The sequence below is a fragment of the Miscanthus floridulus genome, chromosome 13 (genome assembly GCF_019320115.1).
Source record: "Miscanthus floridulus cultivar M001 chromosome 13, ASM1932011v1, whole genome shotgun sequence".
Classification (NCBI taxonomy): domain Eukaryota; kingdom Viridiplantae; phylum Streptophyta; class Magnoliopsida; order Poales; family Poaceae; genus Miscanthus; species Miscanthus floridulus.
Genome location: NC_089592.1, coordinates 26,496,495 through 26,511,126, shown reverse-complemented (window position 1 = coordinate 26,511,126; position 14,632 = coordinate 26,496,495).

Genomic DNA, 14,632 nt, shown 5'->3' with positions numbered 1-14,632 from the left:
TACTTTCTTGATGACATGCATGGTACTATGATTTTTTTAAAAAAAAAGACATGCATGGTACTATGAAAATTTAGAATAACAATTAGTCAAAGATTAAACAATTGCACAAAGAGAAGATTCACAATTAGAGATCATAATAGTCATAGGACAAGGATTCGTATATACAGTACCTGGTTGCTGCCGCCCTCGCCGGTCGCTGGAGCAGCACGTCAACTTTCTGATGAACGTAGGCCTAGCTTAGGGCTCGTTCGGTAGGCGGGGATTGAGCCCTGAATCATTCCGGTTTGCTGAAGCTTATATAAACTAGTATGTTGCGCGCGTCATTGCGCGCGTCGGTTATCCAACCAAAGATACAACGCAGAATTGAACAATCAACTAATCTTTAGCAACAACTCCTCATGGTCGTAGCATGAGGATGCTATGTACATATATTTTACATAGATGTGATAAGCGCGGTAATGGTCCCTTACATAACAGTTGACGACACTTGCAAGCTTTATACATTAGAGTTCATGCTAGGTAGCAACGGCAGTGCTGATATGATGACACATAGTTTATACACACGGTGACAGGTTCAGGTAATTAAACATTGTAGGTCAAGCACTCGGTGATGACCTTGTTAGCATCTCGCTTCTCGGTCTCAGAGGTCACTATCCGTGGAGACAGAAGCTTCCCAGGGAAGCATCCCAGGTGGATGGATCTGTATGCAGATTTGCTTTTGTTAGCTCTCTGTTGTCTGTGAGGCATAAGGAATATGATCACTACAAATATGATGGCTGGCAGCCCCTGAACCCAATGAGAAAAACACACGAAGGACTTAACTTTGTTTGCTTCTAACACTCTACTCTAAGAAAAGAGGCATGGTAAAAAGCAGACACCCAAGGTAAACAGAATAAACTAAAGATACTGCAATGGGAAGAACAAGCAAAACACTTTAATTTTCTTTGCTTCTAATATTCCTGTAAGATCAGAGGCATGGTAAGAAAGCAGGTGGCGAAGTTAACGAAGCACAAGGCCCGTACCATCTACGATATCTGATAAAGTAGCTTTAAATCATTCATTCCAAAGCGAAGTGCACGAAGAATTTGAAATCCCATGCTATCTGGCCCTGAAATGTAAACAGGGACATGAAGAACCTGAGAGGTACTTAACCAAATAGAAAAAAATGCAAACCAACCCTGGTATCATGCATAAAGAGCACAGCACAAACATGTAGGAACTCACTAAGATAATGTGAGAAGACCTATGACAGTAATTCTGTCTTCGACAATGTATGGAACCAAGACGACCTAGGCTGCAAGTTTAAAATGAGATGGTTAGATGTATGGATGTGGACTCATCTATAGAAATGAGAAACTGCCGAAAATATATTAGCAAGCATGCATCGGTATGATATTGGCAAGTTCCCATTTATCATCAGCATTTCTTTAAATAGCTTAGACACGTAAAATTTAGAAACATAAGTTTTATCACCGTAGCAGCAAAGACATACTGCTTGCTTCAATTTTTTTTTTCGTAACTCTGCTCGAATCATTGCGTGGTCGAACATTACCATTGTCTACCTTAACAGGTCTATCTTGCACAATATTGCCTTCGATTTCGTCATCAAAATCACTTGATTCAGCAGTTTCAAACATTGAATCCTTATGATATTCATCATCACTCTCAAGTGGTATTTCCCTTCCAGAAACATGTGATGCAGAAAGTAGCTTTTCATCAGATGTCAACATATGGATGAAACAACCTGCAATCTGCTATAATGAATTCATCATCACTCACAAGTGATATTTCCTTCCCATAATCCTATGCTGTAGAAAGTAGCTTTTCATCCAATCTCAACATATGGATCAGGCAAATGACCTGGTTCTCCAAACTCCAGAGAGTAGCATATGCGCTTCATCACACACCTAGCCTGATTAGATGGGTAGGTCTCCATTCCTAGGCGCTGCAAAAGGAAGAAGGGAGCAGCATCAGGGGAACCTGGATATGGGGAGCAGTAAAATTTGCATGAGTTCTTATGTAAGGCAAATCAATTTGATGAGCACAATCAAAATCGTAATATGAATTGCACAGTTTCTTAGGATATCATCGATTATTCAATATTCGGAGAGTAATTTGCATTGCTCATTTAATTTAGTGTGACTCGGCATTTGTTACAAAAGTGTTCATTCAATTTTCATTCACTTTACTCTACAGGTTGATGCAATAAGCCTGGCAAAAATTTGATCTGCCATACGAAATTTCTTGCTGTACCATTTTTTTTTTATATGGGAAACTACACATAGCCAGATTTTTATGTAGTGAAACAATAAGACCAAAAAAATAGGAGCAAAAAGTGGGTGATGAAGAGCATGATGAGTGTGGTGATAGGGATTAAAGAGAATAAGGCATGTAGTAATTCAAGGAAGGAAACAGAGTGAAGAAATATGGTAGAGAAATGAGGTTACCCATCACCTAGGAACTATTTACAGGAAAGGAATCAGACGATGCTTTACTGGTTTGTAATGTATAACAAAAATGGAAGTCCAGAGTTTAATCTGATCTGCTATTGGAAATTCTTTAAAAAATATTGAGGGGAAATGGAAGCAAGAAAAATTTGCAGCTCTCCTCTCAATATTAGCTAGAAACTATGCGGCGTATATTCCACAGCATTTGTTCCTATAGATGCGTTCTCTCATAGCAAGATGAGGATGGAGGTACCACTGTTTAGCATGCATAATAATCAAATAAAGGGTGAGCAAGGATGGTATCCAAAATTCCAAATCAACAAATGTAAGAAAGGAAATAAACATAATAGGGTAAGACCATTCATGGGAAATGCTTTGGTGGCTGGTATCCCAAAATCAAGATTCGGTTGGGATCATGGTAGAACAGATGAACTAAAATTACGAAGCCTAAATTGAAATACTCTAAAAAATTTGCAGCCGAGATCTACTTTTGTTTAGTTAAATCCTCTGGGAGCCAAGGAAGGCAGTAAAACTTAATCAAATTATGTGGTGTCTAAATCTGAGGCCAATCACAGCACTGGTGCACAAAACACTCCAAGACATGGACAGTACTCAAAAACAATTGTCTGGCCTGGAAAAACTACATAATAAAAAAAAAGACATTGCCAAATTAGCAGTCGTTATAGAACTGTCTCTTTGTAGAAGGTTTGGGTAAGCAATTGTGGAGCAACAAATTATCTGGGACAAAAAATTGTGCGGAAAGCATCTAACGGCATAACTCAAATTTAAACAATTGGTCTGACCATTTGACGAGGTTTCCTTAATTAAGTACGGAATAACAATTTGAAGAATCCAACATATACGTACGACAACATTTTAGAAAATAGCACCTGGCATGCATGGATTTTAAAGACTAACACGGAACTGAAAGCAAAAAGGAGGTAGGAGAGAAGCAAGGCAGCACCTGCGTCTGTACTGGCTGGATTTGAAGCTGGGCCGGAGGCTTCTGACGGGAGCAGGCCGCGCCGAGGGGTACCCGCATCGTCGGGTACCGACGGGGCCCGGTCGAGCCGTTGCGCCACGAATCGCGGGCGGCGTTCCGGACGTTGGCACCGGCCATTGCACGTCCGTGGAGGAGAGAGGATTCTGGCGGAGGAGGCATCAAATGAGGGAAGAGAAGAAGAGGACTACGTACCGGTAGATGTGGCCGCCGAGCAGAACCACTGGCGCGGTCGATGATGAAGTGTCAAGCTAGGGTTTCGTCGAGGCGACGCGGATCGACGTCAGGAGGCAGCGCCGAGGAGCCAGGGGGCAGCGGCGCCTACAGCCAGCTGCGGGGATCCACTGCGCCGCGCCGTTCCGTGTCGGAAGGCAGCCACCGTCGGGGCCCTTTCGGACGGCCATGCCGCACACCGGGAATTAGGCAAGCTCCCGGCTCCCTGAGGGAAGCCGGAAACAGTTATATTGTTTCTGCCTAATTCCACAATAATTGTCTTACAAATATTTCTAGTCTCCTGCTAATAATAATTTATAAATAACCCCTTCCTAATATTATAAATAATATAACTCTGGCCCTTGGGCCCTCTAATACCGGCGTCTCCTTAGCCACGATTGGGCCTCCTGCGCTGATAATGGATGCCGGTCATAACATCACCATTTAATGGTACAAAACTAATGGAAATGCATACCACTTTTTATCTGTATGAGCACCTTTAGTTACTCAATAGAAAGCAGGAGCAGAACCATACTGCAATTATTCCATAGAAGCACACACATGTTTCATTTCAGGATTTTCAATTTTATACTGAGGAAATCTCCACCACCACCGTACTCTAGAAAAGTTAGATCCTGAATTCTCTTTAGGCCCAAGGTATTGAAGGCATAGAATAATGAATGGAGGATATGAAGTAATTCTTTTTTTTATCTAGAATGAGTTTTTTAGTAACCTGCACAGTATACTATGGAGGCTCGTCACAACATATTATTCTATCCAGTGTAAGTTTAAGATACACACTGAACCATGGCCACATAGGAATAGAGGATGCTATTTTGGTGCACATAGGAGCACTAACAAAACTAAATATAGCATTATTAACTTTTGGCATCGTGGTGAAAAATAGACCCCCCTCCTTGTTTCCTAAAAAAATAGACCGGCTTTAATCTAGATACATCTTTCCTACCGCAGCCCTATGGCAAATAAAGGAAGTAACAATTCCTGCAGAGCAGTAAGGATTTATAAAGTTGCACCTGCTGATGTGTGTACCTTGGCATAGCTGTTTGGTTCACTGAATCTTCAACTATATCCATGCTTCAGTAATCAGGAAGGAACACTTATGGTTGATCAGTGCAGTGTGTACGTGGGTATGTGTGTGTAAGCGCTGCTTCCAATCCATTATCAGATTGTATTGTTTCACCTAATTTAGGTAAAAGAAGATCATCATGATCAACATTAATCATTGTCAGACATAGCTAGTGCTGGACCGAAAGAATTCAACACTGCTGTTTACAAAAAGGTAACTATCCTAATTGGTATCATACATTATTCTATATACAGAAAAAATTAAGAGAATTGGAAGCTGACCTCACACAGCTGCATCGCAAGGATACGAATGACAGCACTGACTGCTGTAACATTAGGAGGAAAGACATTCAGAGATACAGAAAAAATATTGATAGATACCTGAGATACCTAAGGTCTCCATCAGCTTCCTCACTGCCTCTTGTTTCTCTGAAAAAATAGAGCATACCACCATGTTATCAAATTACTGGAACCAAGACACAAGGCTAGCCTGTCTAAACGAAAAATACAATCTGCTCAGAAGAGACATTACTGAAATAGCACTTCAACCAGATGAAGCAATACTCCATACAATAAACCGACATTAGCAGTTAAACAGTGTTATGAAGAGGGAGCCTCAAATCTAAGTGTGAGTAAGCACAGGAAACACAATATTTCAGTGAATGTACCAATCAACATGGATTTTCTTCTTTTAATACCAAGTTTGTAATGAATAAATTGCTTCTTAATGTGGTAGACAAATCTAGAACTACTAATGGAAATTCAAGATCTGTAATATGAACTTCTAATATGTGTGAACTTCTAATTTGTACAATCAACTTGTAAGGTTCATTTAGTTAATAGTCTGAAGCGGAGATTGCAGCAGGAATCATAGCAGACCAAGCATTAGCAGGATTCATAAGAGGGCCAACAGATGAGCCTACGAATAATTCATTTCAGTAAAACTGTAATTCCAAGAGGTGGTACTAAGGAGTTCAAGGCTGCTCATATTTTTTTTAGTTAGCCAAACTAACCGTCTTTGTGAACAACAAAGCCAATGAACTAAGGTCCATGTCGATGAAAAATAGTTAACAAACCCATTAGCAGGCGGATGACGAAACCTGTAGAAAAGTCAAGTAAGGTTACTATTGAGTACCAAAGCACATTAATCTAATAAAAATATGGTGTTACTTGTATCTGAAGGTGGATTCATAAATATTGCTGACAAATATAATTAACAAAGTCATGTGCTGATAAATAGGATAAGATATTTAATATTAGTTAGCAGATACGTTGGATATTTTGCTAGCCTCCTAAATAAAGTGAGCTGAATATATGGGCATCGACATAAGCTAAAAAGACATAAGGCATGGCGCTGTCTAAGATATTTAAGACTTCTAACCGTGACTATAAAAAGAAGGAAACATTATATATAGGTGTGTACAAGGCCTAAGAGACACCATTGAACCGAGATGCAGCGGTAGATCGGTTTGATGTAGTTGATCCATTAGACATTTAGGTACCAACATAGAGTAGAAAATATGAGCACTGGGATCAACATTTAGGTACCAATATAGAGTAAAAAATATAAGCACCAGGATCAATTAAAGAGGCACAAGGCACAACGCGTGTTTAATATATTTTAGATTTCGAACTGCCACAATAAATGAACAAAATATTATAATAGGAACAACCCCTTGTTTAATAGGCCTAGTAGTCTTGTTATATCTAAAAACAAATAAATTGAAGCCCTCGACTATCAATCATATGCCAAATTAAAAAAAACATGAATGTAAGACCATTGATCAAAAGCGCATGAAAGTCGTAGAGCATACCAGAGCACCATATTTTAGCACATAAACTTGGCTCAAAATCCTAAACCTACAATAGCTATGAATCAAAGAGTAGAGAACCGCAAATATCGAACTGTAGGGAAGGGGAGGCAGAAGAGAAAAGAGTGCACGGCGGGGTCTAGGGTTAGGCCCATCCGGAATGGTACCTAAGTTTTCACCGGCCAAAGGAGCACACGTGCCCTAGCGAGACGAAGCATCAAGAGGCCGCACAGAGGATGGGGAAGAGGAAGGGAGCCGCCGGCTCGACCCGCCGCCACGACGCTTCAAGCGATGCCGCTCGAAGCAGCGCCATGTCCTTGCGCCCGCCACCGTCTCGGGAGGTAAGGGGAGAGAGGAGGATGAGATGGCGCCAGCATCTCGGGAGGTAAGGGGAGAGAGGAGGATGAGATGGCGGAGGAGGGCGGGGAGGGCGGCAGAGGAGGAGGACGGCAGCAGCGTGGCACGATCTCCCCACGTCGCCGCCCCTGTGGGCGTCGGCAGATGGGAAAGAGAGCGAGAGGGAGGATTTTTTTCTCGGGATGGATGGATCGGGACGGGCCGAGAAGTTTCTAGGTAAGGGAAGAGAAGGGAAGCTGAGTATATATTTAGTTTTTACAGATTCTAATGAGAAGCAAGAGCAAGTCGTTTCTGGTACAAGAGACCAGGTAGAAGCTAAGCAGTAAAATCAGAAGCTGATCTCAGTAGAATCAGATGAAAACAACCTGAGCCGTCGATGGTCAAGATCCAATGAACGGTAGAATTTTGGGTGACGTGGACGGGGCTCCTGGCGGAGGAGCAGGCCGGCCTTGTTTGGGTAAATTACATAACTAATCCAACTGGATTCTTTCCGGAAGATGATTTTGTCGAGAACTGAACAAGCCCTTAGGGTGCATAGATACAGGCCTAGACCTGCAGCGGTGGAATCAGGTAGCAGTCGCCGTGGCCGACACCGACTTTTAGGCTCGGGCCTGGGCCCACTGGCAGGGACTCCTGCACTGCATTGTACCTACGGCTTTAGGCCCTCCACAACGTGGAGTGGTGCTCAAAAGAATCTTTGGGTCCCATGAGCAGTAACTGACATCGGCCTAGAATGTTGCAGTGTGAAGCTTCACTCCTGGGATTCTTCGAGCATGCAAAGTCAGGCATTAAAAACCCTCAACAGTCTATACTGCAGCAATACAGCGAGAAGAAGTGGGACCGGAGCAGTACTTTTACCAGCTTTTCACGTAGCAGACAACGGCGAAAGTAGTTGCGCCGCTCCTCATTTTTCTGGAACTGGCACCACTAGCTGCAGCGTGCGGAGTGACTCTTCGATCATCTCTCTCTTGTTCTGGCACCACTCAAGCCCCACGCTGTGGAGGGCCTTAGGATCCGTTTTCCTTTATTTTTTCTAAAATAAAATTTGTTTGTTGATAAATGATCCGTTTTCCTCTGCAGCCAAGGAGGCAACGTACTCCTACAGATGTTGATCGCAGAGCGTAGCGTGAAACATGCACAGGAGTTGCGTTGCATCGCCATGAATGGAGCATCGAGAGGGGAGAGACTAGTCGAGCCTTTTGAGGGAGGACAGAGAAGAAGTGGCCTGGGTGCACCTCTGCAGCCAAGGAGGCAACGTACTCCTACAGATGTTGATCGCAGAGCGTAGCGTGAAACATGCACAGGAGTTGCGTTGCATCGCCATGAATGGAGCATCGAGAGGGGAGAGACTAGTCGAGCCTTTTGAGGGAGGACAGAGAAGAAGTGGCCTGGGTGCACGGCTGGGTGTCTGGTCTCTGCTGCAGCCACGGCAGGCAGAGGCGCTCCCAAGTCCTACGGCTACGGCGAGCAGTTGCTCGTTGCAGAGCCTCAAGACAGAAACCTATGCCGATACGATTACCATGAGATGCATCGGATCGAATCCTTCTATATATAATAATGTATATAAGGGGATCGGAGGGTATAGATTTTAGTGGCAACGCTGAAATTCTCTCCGATATATACCATAGAGATAGCGACTTTTGCAAAGGGGGCTATTGCATTCTTGCCCCCTACTTTAATGTCCAATTATGATTTTACGTTTATTTTTGTCATCGTTGTGATTTTACCATACTTTTTGAAAACGAATCTTAAGTTTACCCCTACTCCGTGAACAGCAGCTAACGGTGTTAAATGGGCTGAGTAAGGACAAATTTGCCTACACGAAATTGCCTCTGCCATACAATAAAAACTTTATACTAAATCATGCTATATTATACTTCTACTGCATAGATCTACTCACAAGGATTACAAAGCATCTTCATTTTTCTTTTTATGAATTTTCTACTATTTACTATGAATTATGGAAGTTTCATCCTATTTACATATAAAAGAAAAAGTTAGCAGGAAAAAGAAAACACGCTTTGCATCGGAAACCTTGGACTTTCTCCAATTCTACATTTGCCCTTCCACCAAAACTTGTCTCAGGTACCTTTACAACTGGAACCCTAGATTTCTTTCTATTTTCTTTTTCTGCCCTTCTTCTTCTTCCTATCGTAACAGAGGCCCAAACTTCCCGATCCCGGCCAGGCGGGTGGCCGGCGGCGGCAGAGACTGTGTGCAGCGCGGGCGGGCCGGTGATCCACCGCGCCTGCGGCTTGTAGCAGTGCGGCCAGGAGTGGCACTCGACCGGCTGGCCACGCGCGCCCACGGTGGCAGCGGCAACGGCCCGACATCGGGGCTGCTCCGGCTCGGCCAAGGTGCGCCAGGCGGAGAGGAGGAAGTGGCGGAGGCAGTGGTGCACGCGGTTGGGAGGAGATGGCACGGAGGGCGGGGAACGCGACGGGCGTAGCTCAAGCTGGCCATTGCCATTGGCGGCGCCGAGCAGAGAACGAGGGGACGGCAACCTCGCCGGCCGCCAACCAACGGGGAGCCGTGCCGTCGCGTCAAACCATAGCCGCGGGAGCAGGGACCCGCCCAGCCGCCGCACGCGCGCGCCACTGCTAAGGTTTCAGAGGAGAACGAGAGATAGAGAGGCCATGGTAGAAGATGATACTTGGGAAGGTAGGAGTGGACGAGGGTTATTATTGTCCTTTGATCTTACCGTGAAGGATTTTGTTGTTTTTAAATTTTTTTATTCCAAATATCGCTAATGGAGTAAAAAAAAAGGTAAACTGAGCCTTAGTAGTTATAAAGCAGTGGTAAAATCACAACGATGACAAAAACAAGGGTAAAATCACGATTGAACGTCAAAGTAGTGGGCAAGAACACAATATTCTCTTCGCAAAGTGAGCGGAACTTGAATTAGGCTAGTCTCAATGAGAGTTTCATGGGTATTAAATATGCTGACATGATATTGTATCGATGAAAAGAGAAATAATGAGAGTTTTATGAGAGTAGAAAGAGTTTAAAACTCTTCTGCACTATTTCTAATATATACATATGAGTGCGTTGAAACTGAGCCACGAAACTCTCACGGAGACTGGCGTTAGGCACGTATGAGTTGTGCCTGTGCGCTGGTGGTAGTACGACCCTGACCGCGTTAAGTCCGAATCCCGGCGTGCCACACGACAGCGGTGGCTGCCTGCACCCACAAGTCCGCAACGTGAGAGGAGAGGCACGCCACACACACACAAGCACACGAGTGTGTCCTCAAATATATGCTGCGCTCGACCAGTCGGCCACACACGAGCGACGTGTGCCCCTGACGCCTGGCCCCGCCGTGCCCATGTGGTCCCAACCCACGCGTCATTTTCTTTGGGCGTCCTTTTGTTTTTTATGCAAATGATTTGGTTGGTCTCAATCCCTCCCACCTCTGGTGTGCCGATGCTCGGGATATCGTGCAGGCAGGAACCGAAGCGCGAGCGAAGGCCATGTTTAGTTGCCCACCGATTTGGCGCCGCCGGATTTCTTCGACACTGCAATGTACTGTAGCATTTCGTTTGTATTTGGTAATAATTGTCCAATCGTTGACTAATTAGGCTCAAAACGTTCGTCTCGCAAAGTACAACTAAATTGTACAATTAGTTTTTGATTTCGTCAACATTTAGTACTCTATGCATGTAACGCAAATTTGATATGACGGAGAATCTCTTTTTTTTTTGCATAGTGTAGAGTTGGAGGTGAACTAAACATGGCCGAAGTCGGGCGCCGGCCGGATAATGACTGTGTGACGAGTCGCCGACCCGTACGTTGCTGCCGTCGCGTCGCGACCGGATAATCGGACTTCCGCCTGGAGGTCGTCGGTGTAGATCGCCGATGAAGTTTTGGCCAGGATGCGTAGCGTAGGTGTGACGGGCCTGCAGCAAAGCCAAGTGGATGTCGATCGCCGCATTAGTAGTGTAGAGTATGGATTATAGATGAGGAAAAGATTGGGGAGGGTGAAAAATAAATACATGACATAGATTTGGATACGAATTAATGTTGATAACATCCCTAGCGGCATATATAAAAAGAATTCAATTTCAGAGTAAATGGTTAAAAGTGGCAGCAGCAGCAGCTAGGTCATGCTGGACCACAGAGGGAGCCAACAAACCAGGCCGTGCTAGCACAATTGTGCCCAGGTGACAAAGAGAGAGTAGACATTGTAGTAGAGGAGTTCGATTCCCCCTGTTCTTTTATTTGCGTGCATCGTTGTGCTGCGGCGAGGTGGGACTGGCCCAACTGGGCGCGGAAGGCTAGTTGGGCCACGATCTCTCTATGGGCTGGCCCAATTGGGACAAGTTTTTGTTTTTCTCCAAGTTGGTCCAGAGGAGCTCGTGCGGCCGTCAAATGCATGGCGGCTGGCGGGTGCCATGACTCGTGCGAGCGGGACGACTACACGGGGGTGGAGCAGAGACGGGGTAGGCGCGGTGCGGGTTCCTCGGGCTGAGTCGAGGGGCGGGAAGCGCGGTCTCCCGGCCAGAGCGGAGGGGAGAGACGGGAGGAAAGGGATGGAGCTGATGGGTGCAGCCGCTGCGGCAGTGAGGGAGAGTGAGAGCAGCGCGGTGGGCGCTAATGTGGAGGACGCATAGGTCGACCTACTGCACCGTGCGATGGCCTGATTGCCTGATCGCTGTTTCCTTCGTTGTTCCTCCCTGATTGCCTTGCATGCGTGCTCCCGCTGCAGAGGACGACCTTGAACCACCACCTGGTGACTGGAGCGGCGGCCTGCGGACGAGCAGCCTCCAGCGAGTGCGCCAGGGCTGGCGGCGTCAGCGAGCGAGTGCCACCAACAACATCGATAACTATCGCTAGCTGCCACCCCGACTGCAAACAAGTTTTTACATTCGATGCTTCTAGTAACTTGTGAAGTGATATCATGACGTTACAAAGTGTTAGACACAGCGGCGCCGCTCTTGATGCCATTGGTTCCACCGCAGGACACGACGACGCTTCCTTCTAGCTCGCGGCGTCGGGCGTGGCCGGGGGCGGCGACCGGGTTTACGGCCGGCCACACCTTTGCCTCGCCGCTGATGTTGCCGACGAGTTGTGCTGTGATTTCCTCCACGCCGGCGGCAGCCTGGGGCGGAGGTTCAGTGATGACGGCCACCTCGGGGCATCCTCCAGCTCCAGGTCCTCCACCACCCGCTTGCCTTTTCTAGATCTAGATGAGACGAAAGAAGAGGAGGGGGTGGCGTTAGAGGCGATGCCATGCTGGTGGAGGAGGGGGCGTGCCCAGCGTCCGCTCTCCGGATGGCCTGCCTCCTCCCTAGATCTGGCCTCCGTGGTGCCGTCGCGGTTGTGGGGAGGGGGAGGCACGATGGAAGCAGAGGAGGAAGAGATGAGGTGGTGATGGCGGCGGAGGGGAGAGAGAGTGGGAAGGGAGGGGTGGTGGCCAGATTGGAACGCCAGCCTGCAGATCCGGTCGACGCTAGGGTGGATTCGCCCTTCCATGCCAGATCAAAACGGGGGGTCAGGGGAGAGGGGACGGACTAGAGAGAGAGAGAGAGAGAGAGAGAGAGAGAGAGAGAGAGAGAGAGAGAGAGGAGGGAGGCGGCTCCTGGTGCGGGGGGAGAACGGGCCGAGCCGCTGAGGGCTGGAGCGGACGAGCGGACCTGACTCTTCAATTTTACTGGGTTTGATAATTTTTTCAGATCCGTGCTCCTATAGCAGCGACTCCCTTCCCGGAAACGAGTCACAGATAAGGGTCCTTCTTATCAGAGACTCATCTAGCTGAGAAGAGTCCCTGATAAGTTGTCATCAGTGACACATTTTTCTTTTGAGGCAGTGGGCGACACCTAGCAAGTGATGTGTTCTATTTATCCGTGTCACTGATCTCACATCAGTGACGTGTATCAATTCCGAGTCACTGATTAAGGTGTCATGTTTTGGCATAGTGTGACTACTCTACAACGCCGCCGATGACCACTCGGGCCAGCAGGGTGACGCCCATCGGCGCGGGCGTTAGCCCACAGCAGGATGACCACTTGGGCCGCGCCACAGGCTGCCTACTAGCTTGAACTGTCTTCTTCCATGCGATTCAGACATGAAACTAGCCTCAATACAATAGACAATAGCACATTAATTGCAGTTGCCAATGTAGGAGGCGTGAGCTGCTGCTTCTTGGACGCGGTTGGTCATCATCCTAACTCGTCTTGGTGACTTGGTGCTTCATAGTTCAGTAGTTCTGGATGGGAGACACGTAGTCGGCGTGGGCGCCTGTTGATGCCATCCAGAGCTACGTCGACACCACGTTCCTGGATCCGCTCCTCCTCCCCTTCGTCATCCCCCCCGAGCCTCCTCCTCCCAACTCCAATCCTCCCAGATCCGCTTCTTCCACCCCAGCCCCGCCGCATCTGAGCCTGGATCCGGCACCTCCGTCGTCCAGGCTCTCCTCCGATGGGTCCAAGACCCCTACTCCTGCCCAATCCCTAGTGCGCCCGGTCCCCGCACCCCAGGTCGCGAGGGTCGTCCATGGCGTGCCCGGGCTGCCCCCGCGCCGACGCTGCTGGTGGCCGCTAGCCCAGCACCTGCGGCACCTTCCTCCACCTCTCCTCCCTACCCAGCAGCCTCTCTCGTGCCGCCAACAACGCCGGAGGCCTATAGGGGTGGGGGAGCTGGGGAGGCTGAGGCCCAGCGATGGTGAGGTCGGCGACGGGGCGACGGCGTGGCCCGACCCCCACGTTGGTGAGGGCCCGACTCCGTGCCTCGACGTCCTCCTGTAGACCTCCGACACCGCACCGCCGCCGCCGCCACAGCCACCTCGGCCATGCCCCCCGCGGGGCCATGCCCCGTGGGTGCCGGGGCTTGTCCTCCGCGGGCCGCCTCCCCGACACCGCCGACGACTGCGTCGGCGCAAGCGTCCCTGCCTCATCGCATGACGTTGGAGGATGAGTCGCTGGTTATCGTTGAGGACGTTGCGGACTGTGACGAGGATGAAGACGATGACAACGATGCGGCTCCGACGTTGGCTGCGCAGACTCCCTCCCCGTCGCCGGCGCCACAGGTGTTGGGCTCCATGGCCTCCCTCCTCGCGGACGCCGGAGTCGTAAAGGGCGCCTCTTGGATGCGGGCGGTCTCCACGGGCAGGAGCTCCTCCCTGTCCCCACTTGCCTCAGCCTTCTTCCCTGCCATGCAGTTCGCGGGCAGGTCCAAGGCTCTGCGGTGGATGGAGGACTGCAGCGATCCTGATCTCGATTGCACATCCTCTACTGCCCAGTCGCCGTACCTGGAGGCCACTCGTCGAGCTGTCAAGGTGACGACCTCGCCCGTGCCTGAGGGGGCCAGCCCTGCCTCACCTCCGGTCGTCATCACCAAGAAGAGCGGCGCCGCCGTTGTCGAGCTAGGACTAGGGACGCCAACGGTCCTCCAACGTCGCCCCCGCACCCGGCTGCTAGGGTGCCCGCGCATCAGCGGCTCAGCCCACGGCCAGTCGTACGTGTGCCCGTGCACCAGCGACTCGGCCAGCGCTATCAGGCGTCGCCGCTGGATGGCCGCCATCGTCGGTTCATGAAGAACGCCAGGCGACCTCCGACACCTCCGTGTGCTCATCCTCCAGAGTGGCTACCTCGACACCACGTTCCTCGAGTGGCTGCACCTGTTGATGCCGATGGCTTCACGCTTGTCCAAAGCCGTCGGCGTGGGCGCCGCCATGCCCCGCCTCACCCTCGTCGCCAACGGCCTGTGCCGCCTTCGCTCCA